Source organism: Nicotiana tabacum, chromosome 7, assembly GCF_000715075.1.
Source record: "Nicotiana tabacum cultivar K326 chromosome 7, ASM71507v2, whole genome shotgun sequence".
Taxonomy (NCBI): Eukaryota; Viridiplantae; Streptophyta; class Magnoliopsida; order Solanales; family Solanaceae; genus Nicotiana; species Nicotiana tabacum.
The window spans coordinates 139,398,908-139,408,849 of record NC_134086.1 but is presented as its reverse complement, the minus strand read 5'-3'; positions in this window follow the sequence as shown (position 1 = coordinate 139,408,849).

Genomic DNA, 9,942 nt, shown 5'->3' with positions numbered 1-9,942 from the left:
GGCCTTGTCTTCACGAGAGGCGCCATCACGACCGGGTTCAGGTTTAAGGTCGTGACAGGTCCCGATAGACAGGTTGACAGTCCTCCTAGTAGGCTATCAGCTCAGCGGAAGGTGTTGGTGCACTCCACTTGCTCTAGAGATGCTTATTTTGTCAGTATGCTTTGGACATGTATCGATTGGTATAGCGGGGCCTTGTACCAACCTTTATGACTTTTATGTACTCTTAGAGGTTTGTAGACAGATGTCATGTATATGGATACTTGTATGGCCTTCCCGGCCAATGTTTTGAGTGTACAAATGATCATGTCGATTTTATAGGCTCGTATATCACATGTATAGGTTTATGTATCATGTTGGGTCGTCCTATGTCTAGTATTCCCTTATGTTTTATTCTGGTTATCTCATGTCGTCCCTTCTGTCCCATTTACCCGTGATGGTGTGATACGAAATATACGTTATATTGGTACTTGGTTGAGTAAGGCACCGGGTGCCCGTCGTGGCCCTCCAATTTGGGTTATGACAAAAGTGGTATCACAGCAGTTCTGTCCTAGGGAATCTACAAGCCGTGTCTAGTAGACCCTTGTTTATGGGTGTGTTGTGCACCACACTTATAAGTAATAGGCTACATGGAATTTAGTATTTTCATTTTTTCTTCTTACTCTAGATCGTGTGGTAGAGCTCGGTTGTAAGAATTCAGACTCCTAAATTCTGTTTTATTCGTAATACAAAGATACCTACATCGAGAAAGAGAATTGGTAAGAGATTGAATGTGTTTATAGAAGAGTTGAGTTAGAGGAACTCGATTTTGCATCATGCTTATAATGAGTAAATGTGAGGTCTTAAGCAAAGCATGTGTGTAGTAAGATGTGTAAGCTTCTTGATAAGGAGCTCTAAGGCATGAATATCTATCCAGCCATATGGTAAAAAGCAATAAGAGAATCAGAAGGTAGATACAAGTTTCAACAAGTAAAAGAAGCAAGGTGAAGAAGGGTACGAGGTACCCAGTTAGTGAAGATTATTAGTATTTATAATTCAGGCAGAGAAATATAAGTATTATGAGTTACCTTAAATAGTAATAAAGATATATACAATTGGCCACACCCATCTCGGTTTTGCCCTATGGGAGCTAATAGATATAGTTTAAGAGAAGGATGGGATATGAGGATCTAGCTGGGGTTAGAGTAACCCAAAATTGTGGATAGATTGCTAGCGGTATCTGACATTTCTGAAGGATATTGCAAATATGATAGTAGTTCTCCTTGTGTGACACCCATATAGTGCACTCTAGAATAAGTACAGTAAGATATGAATAATAAAATGTCGAGAAAATTAAGAAAATTGGCACAGAAATCCTAGAAAGGATAAATATTTACCTTTGTATGGATCTTGTCCCTTGTAAAGAGAGAATGTTAGTCGACCCGAAGATCCAATGGATGGATCAAGGGGAGCTAAAAGCGAAAGAGTGTTTTGTCGAAGTTTTAGGTGATAGACAGAAATATAAGCAGGAGAATAAGAAGAGAGTAAATGAAACACTATGAGTAAAATGCGATAAATGAGTGATAACGGTAAATCAAAATATGACATGATGACAGAGTCTATAGTCAAGTGAAAGAAAAGACAAGTAGAGACATGCCTTGAAATAATAAAAGAATATAAGTCATAACGTCATATCCTCATTTCGAGAAATAAGTTGGCGACTCCAACGTGATTACTAGAAGGAAAAGGTAGACCCTCTAAGTAAAGGAAATCAGTATAGGCTAGTGAACCAGATAAACCGAACATGAAATAGGGACCGAAGGATTTGATAATAGTCGACATCATGACAATTTTAGAGATCTCATTCCGGCAATAATAGAATGGACAACAAAATAATAACCTTTAAAGGTCATTCAGAAAGACGTTTTCGTAAAGCAAACACTGTGAGAAGAGTTAAGCTTAAGGGACTAAGTGTGCCAGTTACACTAGGTGTCACCTTCGCGCGTAAGAAATTTATTTATCCTGGTACAGAAGGGTTACCGAAAGGAGAGTAAGATGTGAAAAGATGCCAAAAATGAAGAGGTAAAACATTTATTGGTAAATCTTCATAGCATTAATTGTTAGTACTCCCCTAAAGAGGGAAGATGGTGTGATATGGTATTAAGTCGGAGTTATATGGTTCAGGTAATTATGGAATAGTAAAGGAAGAATGTGGTAGAAAGGTGAAGGGCATAAGATTGCATTTATTCATATCCTACGGATATGATACGACTCCAGAACTTTATGCAATAACGATGCAGGGGAGAGGCAATAAGGTTTCCAACACTAGATGTTATTGATAAATAAGTACAAATGAACACTTAATACAAAAGGAGGCAGTGCGAGGGGTAAGATAAAGGACATAACCCAAGTGAGATTACACAAAATATAGATATGATAATGGACCAACAAGTAGTTAGTAATTGATTCAGGAAGAGGCTAGTTACGGCTAGACAAGAAGATACAAATAAATTAATAGATCGTGCAAGATAAACGTAGTAAACCCTAACATAGGGAATTCAGCCTTGCAGATATGTCATCATGATCCTTGAGAAATATTCAGCTAGGAGTTGGGGTAGTTAATGGTACCATATAAGTGTTACGAAAATAAAAGAGAGTGCCACTGGGAGATAGTCAAATTTTCAGTTCAGAAGCAACCCTATGAGCACAAGAGTGCAGAGGTAAGTAAATAATTATAGGCGAGCAAGAACATCAAAAATTTCGTCAGGTATATGATGTAATAAGTTCACATCCTTACAAGAGTCAGAATGTCTCCCCTAAGTACTATAATGAAAGACTTGCTGCGGAAATAAGGAAGAACGCTTCAACCTAAGCATGGTAACCTGAAGAGGAAATGATTTTGTAACAACAGTCTCACTACAATATTGTATGCGCTCCATAAGAAAGTGGCACTTATCGTGGCTAATGAACGATTTTTTTAAAGGTGATATTTGAGATCATATGAGTTACAGGAAATTTCAGTATTCGTGGGCACTAAGATAAGCTAAGCATTAATGTAGCAAGTGGCAAATGACCTAGAAAAGTAATTGCTTACATTTAAAGACAATTGAGAAGGCACGAAAAGAAATCTATGGTGCTAGCAAGTTAAAGAAAGGCTGCGAATAGTATAAATGGAAATGTGTATGTCACAAGATAAAATATCATAGAGAGAAAAGGTTTTAGGTAGATAGTACTAAGGATAAGAAAAGGTGAATGAGAAGATAACAAGAATAGATAAGGCCTCGGGATTAAATCCATAAAAACAAGAGAGATGATAGTTTTTGTAAGTTATAGAAAGCTCATTATAGCTTGAATTAACTCGGAGGAGTCTAAGACTAGGTGCATTTAGAAGAGATGGAATGCTTCCCTGGTAGTAGAATAAGGGTGTAATTTTGATAGATAAGAGGATGTCGCTTAGGCCTTTGATTGAGCAATGGTTTAAATAAAGGGTATTTCATGAATTGCACGGGATTAGAATACCCCCATAAGATGAATTGCATTGGGATGTTATGAAATACGGTTATTGAAGTATAATATTGCCCCTAGGTGGATTAGGCAAATCACTTCAGATATTCCCCGATGAGATATGAACCCTAGTGACAATATATTATATAAGATATTTCAAGTTATCAGTGGTAGATTATGAATCGACATTAAGGTGAATCAACGATGGATGGATACAAGTTACAAAGTATTAGATGAGATTAGGCCGTTATTATTAAGATGAACAATAATGAGGAAGTATTAAAGGACTTAGATTTATACATATAAGATAAACAACGAGAGAGTAACATAGAGTTGGGTAGAAGACCTCGGTAATAATAAACCGAAGTAAGAGTTATGGTATAGTATGACCTACCTATCTGTGTTAAAGTCATAAGCATAGATAACCAAGGCTATGAAACAAGATATATCAATAATCGTAAGTTCGACAAAGTACAGAGTGAAGAACTTCAGTACACCTATAGATTCTTAGAGGGATAGCTTGTCATAGTTCTACATATGTTCACAAAGTGAGGCTTATAGATTGGCTAAAAGCTGGAGGAAAAGGAGAGAAGAGTCGCATAGGCACACTTACAAGGTCAAAGTTGTACATGCTGCATGATAAAAGGTAGCAACAGTTACAAGATTGGAAGAATTCCGATCCCCAAGTCGTGGTGTGAGAAAGAGGCCAGAAGGGGGGAATGTCCTGGCCTTTGGAATTATTCACAGAACAGTTTCCTAGATAGCAAGGACAATATTCAAGTATTCATAAGAGCTATAGGTTATGATAGTGATAAGTGCATCAGTCAACATTTGAGGACAAATGTTCCAAAGGGGAGAATGATGTTACACCCCATATTTTCGTACGTGAGAGTACATCGTAAGTCAATTGATGTAAGCTCAGAAATGAGATTATATTTGAAAGTACCTAAAGTAAGTTAATCATGTTACCTTGGAGGTCACAAATCTTTAAGATCATGGATAACAAGTACCAAGAGGGTTGAAAGGCTTAGAAACTAAACAAATTGAGGAAAATAAGTTCGTCGAAAGTCGACAAGTTCAAAATATTATAACATGTATTTTTGGGTCGAGATTAGGGTTCTTAACATGATAAAGAGCTTATGCTATGGGTTATTTTAGTCTTATGATAGTCGTGGGTTACTTTTTGAAGTCAAGCGAGTTGTTGAACAAAAGTTGGCGAAGGTCATCAAAGTTACATTCATAATGTGCTGAAAATTAGGTCAAATGTAGCTGTGATTTTCTCCCGATATACTTGGAATTAAGGGATGATCCACATATCAGATTGAATATCTACGAGTCTAGTTTCTAATACATTAAATCTCTCATTGATACGACATCATAGTATAGAAATATTTGTAGTTTTGCGAGACTGCGCAGACTGCATAAATGACAAATATGTGTGTCACTAAAGCTTTTTGAACAATACATTTCGTGTATTATATGAGATCTTTTTGGGACATATTATATACCACATTGGAGGTCTTGAAATTTAGTTTTCAATGCTCTTAACCGTTCATTCATACGGCATTCATATAAAAGATATAAGCATTGGAAGAAGGTCCAATGCTAGGGTGCCAAGCTAGCACCTCTTTGACTTTTCAAAAGTTGATATATATATATATATAGGTTTTAAATGGTATTTCTCTTCATTTTTCATAGAAAACGACCAGACAACCCCCATAAACTTACCCTTAATCTCTCTACAAGGGTTTTAAGGAATATTAGCATCCCGGGTATGAAATCAAGAAGCGATAACATTATAACGATTCTTACGACGTAAGTATCGCTATACCACCTCTCTTTTCCTTTGTAGTTTGAGTTTTGGAAGGTAATTCATAGTTAAGAAAATGCCCACGTTATGTATTTAAGCTTTTAAATATCAAAGAAGGTGGATAAATTTATTTCTTAATAGTTAGAACTCACGAGACAGTGATCGGAAGTCGTGAGCTCGATTTATTCCACTTTTAGTGGACTGTTTTGTAGTCCACTCGTATTGGCCTCTTGTGCTGCTGATTTATGTAGTTTTGAAGGATAAAGAGCGTGGAAAAATGCCTCATGTGGTAGGGTAGTGGTTTGGTAGCTTGTCGTTGTAGTTTCAGGCTACTTGATAACTTGTTGATTGGGTGTGTGATGGTATATTTAGGGTTTTTGTTGTACTAAAGGTCCCAAATTGTAGTTAGGTTATTTTTGAAATGCTGATTGTATTTCTATGGTTGTTGTTGTTGGTATATGGTATTGGATAAGGCCTTTGTTATAGGGGAGATACTGCCCAAATTTACATAAATGAGCTACTAGTTTAAGTTGCGGACTTAGCCTTTACTCAACACTGATTTTGAATCTCCTTATGTTATGGTAGATTGAGTTGAGTTGTTTGAAGAATTTCTTGGAAGGTATTACAGACTCAACGGAGTTAAGGTATGTTAAGGTTGTCCCTTCGTTTCTTTTGGCATGATCCATATGATATAACGAAACGAGCAAGTACACAACTTTCATAAATGATTATATTCTTAAAAGTACTAGGATTGCCTATGTTCTTGATTCCTCATATGTCCTACTATTATATCGTCTGTTCACGGTCTTATGACATTTTGAGAGATCATATTGACTTACTTCATTATACATTGCATCCATTTATATATTATATTGAACCATGACTAGATGACGTTATATACACGTATAGTATATGTATATGGGGTATGGGAAAAGGTTATGGCGTTATATACGCACCATCACCTGATCAGCTAGTATTCGTTGATGATTTCACCCACAAAGGCTGAGATGATATGATGGGATGCCCTCAGAGGTTTGATTATGTTATATATGCATATACATATGCAAGATATAATATTTATACGCATATGCATGATATTATAAATGTTCCATGATTCACAGAGCTATTCAGCCTTACAGGTTGAGTTCCTTACTCCATATTCCTTTCATGTCTTTTATATACTGTTTTCACGCCTTACATACTCGCTACTTTATTTATACTGGCGTCACTTTTGCTTGGGGATGCTACGTGTCATGCCCGCAGGTCCCGATAGACATGTTGACAGTCCTCCTAGTAAACTATCAGCTTAGCGGAAAGTGTTGGTACACTTCACTTGTTCCGGAGTTGTCTATTTGGTCAGTATGCTTTGGACATGTATCGATTGGTATAGTGGGTTTCCCGATCTTTATGACGTTTATGTACTCTTAGAGGCTTGTAGACAGATGTCATATATATGGATACTTGTATGGCCTTGCCGACCAATATTTTGAGTGTACAAATGATCATGTCAGCCTTATAGGATGGTATGTCACATGTATAAATTTGTGTATCATGTTGGATCGTACTATGTCTAGTATTCTCTTATGTTTCATTCTGGTTATTTCATGACGGCTCTTCTGGACCATTTACCCAAGATGGTATGACAAGAAATATATGTTATGTTAGTACTCGATTGAGTAAGGAGTCGGGTGCCCGTCGCGGCCCTTCAATTTGGGTCGTGACAGTAACAATGATGCTTCTTCTTCTAATTCCTCTATAAATACCATAACTGCCAATGATTATATAAAGAATAAGAGCAGTTATACTCTCTATTCTTCCATGTGTGCTAATTTTTCTACTTCTGCCTTATCTATTGATCATGCATGGCATTTGAGGTTAGGACATGTTCCTTTTGCGAAAATGAAACGTATTCTTTTTTTTTTCGATAAATTGACTAATAAAGAATCTTTCATTTGCTCCATTTATCCTATGACTAGGCAGCTAAGGTTACCCTTTCCTGAAAGTACCACTCGCTTCACTATTCCTTTCCAACTAATTCATGTAGATTTGTGGGGACCCTATCACACTCAAACTTATAATGGTATTAAGTATTTTCTTACCATTGTAGATAATTTTACTAAAGCCACTTGGACTCACTTGCTTTCATCTAAATTCAATGCCTTTTCTGTTTTGAAATCCTTTATTGCTACGGTTAGCACTCAGTTTTCTCTTCCAATGCCTTTGAATTGGGGGGTAGTAATGAGCCTATAACCTTTTTCTCTACTCAAGTTATCCTTCACCAGATTTCATGTACACATACACCACAACAAAATGGTATAGTGGAGAGGAAATATAAGCATCTTCTTGAAACTGCTCGGGCACTCCTTTTTCAGTCTAAATTGCCTCTCAAATATTGGGGTGAGTGTGTTTTGACTGACACATACCTCATAAAGAGGTTTTCTTCACCTCTACTTCAAAATAAGTCACCTTTAGAGGTGTTTGTGAAAAACTGAAAAACCAAACCAAACCGACAACAAAACCAAGCCGAAAAAATGACTTTTTTTGGATTAATTTTGGTTTGGTTTTGGTTTTGACCGGAAAAAAACCGAATCAAACCGACTATATATAATTATTTTTAAAAATTACAATATATATATATATATATATATATATATATATATATATATATATATATATATATATATATATATATATATATATATATATATATATATTCTTGTACTCTTGGGCTTTGTATTTTAATTGAATAGATTTGGGCCTTCACTAGCCCACCCAACTCCCAATGTATCTTAAGTTGACATTCATTCCAAAGAAACAAACCAACAGACAGTGAACCCTATGTCCTTCTTCTTTTTTCCATAGGCAACAATGAACCCTAGCTCAAGTGGCGATAGTTGTGAATGCAAATCTGGAACTATGAGTAATGAGCAGATTGTTCTCTTGCTTAATTTTATTTTGATTTTTGTTGTTCTTTCTATTATATTTTAAAGTGGAGTTTTCTTCTACCATCATTTATTTCTCCTCTATTTTTAGATTTAAATGTTCATCTGACTGTAATAATCTCATGTGATGTTGGATTTTCAATAGTTTCAATGTTTATATGCTTTTTTATGTATTGTCATTTTCGAATTTTGTTATTTTTAACCAGTGTTACACATTTTTTCTCTCTCGTAGATGGAAACAACGACTTCCGAAGTAGAAGTGAAAGTTCTTTCAACTACACAGAAACCTCCTCAATTAGAAGGTAACATCACTCTTGTTACCGATTCAAGTATATTCGCACCTCCTAAAAAGCAAAAAAGAACAACTCCTTCTGAAAATAATTCTGGTACCAGGAACGGAAGGGAAACATCAAATTTGGAAACACTTTACCAAATTTATAGATAAAGATGGTAAGTGCAAGGTGAAATGTCATTTTTGTAGTCAAAGCTATTGTTCTGATAGTAAGAGAAATGAAACAACTACATTATGGAACCATCTTACTGGTATTTGTAAAAAATTCCCTTTTAGATTCATTCATAAGAAGCAATCGACAATTAGGCTTATTCCTATTAAAGGAGGGGGACAAGAAGGTACTAATGATACTTGTAAGCTAGAAAAAATTATGTACAATGTCAATGAAGTGAGAAAGGCCATTGCTGAATTTGTAATCATTGATGAACAACCTTTTAAAGTCATTGAGGGAGAAGGTTTTAAGAAATTGATGTCAGTTGTTTATCCTAACTTTGAGTTGCCCTCTCGTTTGACTGTTGCTAGGCAGTGTTTGAAAATTTATCATGAAGGAAAAGAATTAGAAAGTTTATCCAGAACCAACATGTATGTCTCACAAGTGATACATGGACATCACTCCAAAACCTAACTTATATGGTTATAACTGCTCACTAGATTGATGATAACTGGAACTTGCAGAAGAAAATTCTTAACTTTTTTCAAGTTCCAGATCATAAGGGTGAAACGATTGCAAAGGGGATTGAGGCTTGTCTGTTAGATTGGGGGATTGAAAAACCATTCACTGTGACCCTAGATAATGCAAGTGCAAATGATGTTTCGATTAGACACTTGAAGGGTAGGATTGAGGATTGGAAAGGAATTATCTTGAGAAATGACTTTCTACATGTGAGATGTAATGCTCACATTCTGAATATAATTATAAAAGAAGGATTAGATGATCATAATGAATCCATTACGCGGGTTAGGAATGTTGTAAAGTATGTTAAGTCATCTCCTGCAAGATTTGCTTCCTTTAAGTCGTTTGTTGAAAAGGTAAAGATAGAGAGCCATGGTCTTTTGAGTTTAGATGTTGAAACTAGGTGGAACTCGACATATACGATGTTGAGTGCGGCTATTAAATTTGAAAAAGCCTTTCCAAGAATGTATGTTGATGACCATAAGTACCAAAAGCATTTTACAGAAATGATTGGAAGAGGAGGGAATCCAAATGGGTATGATTAGAAGAAGGTAAAAGCTTTTATAAAGTTTTTTGATATTTTCTACCAGATTACTCTGAAATTTTCGGGGACTCTTCATGTTACTTCAAATTCCTTCTGCCATGAGCTTTTTAATCTTCTTAATTTTATTACAAATAATTCTCATAGTGATGATTCAGTTTTGATTGATATGGCTGATAAGATGAAAGTCAAGTTTGAAAAATA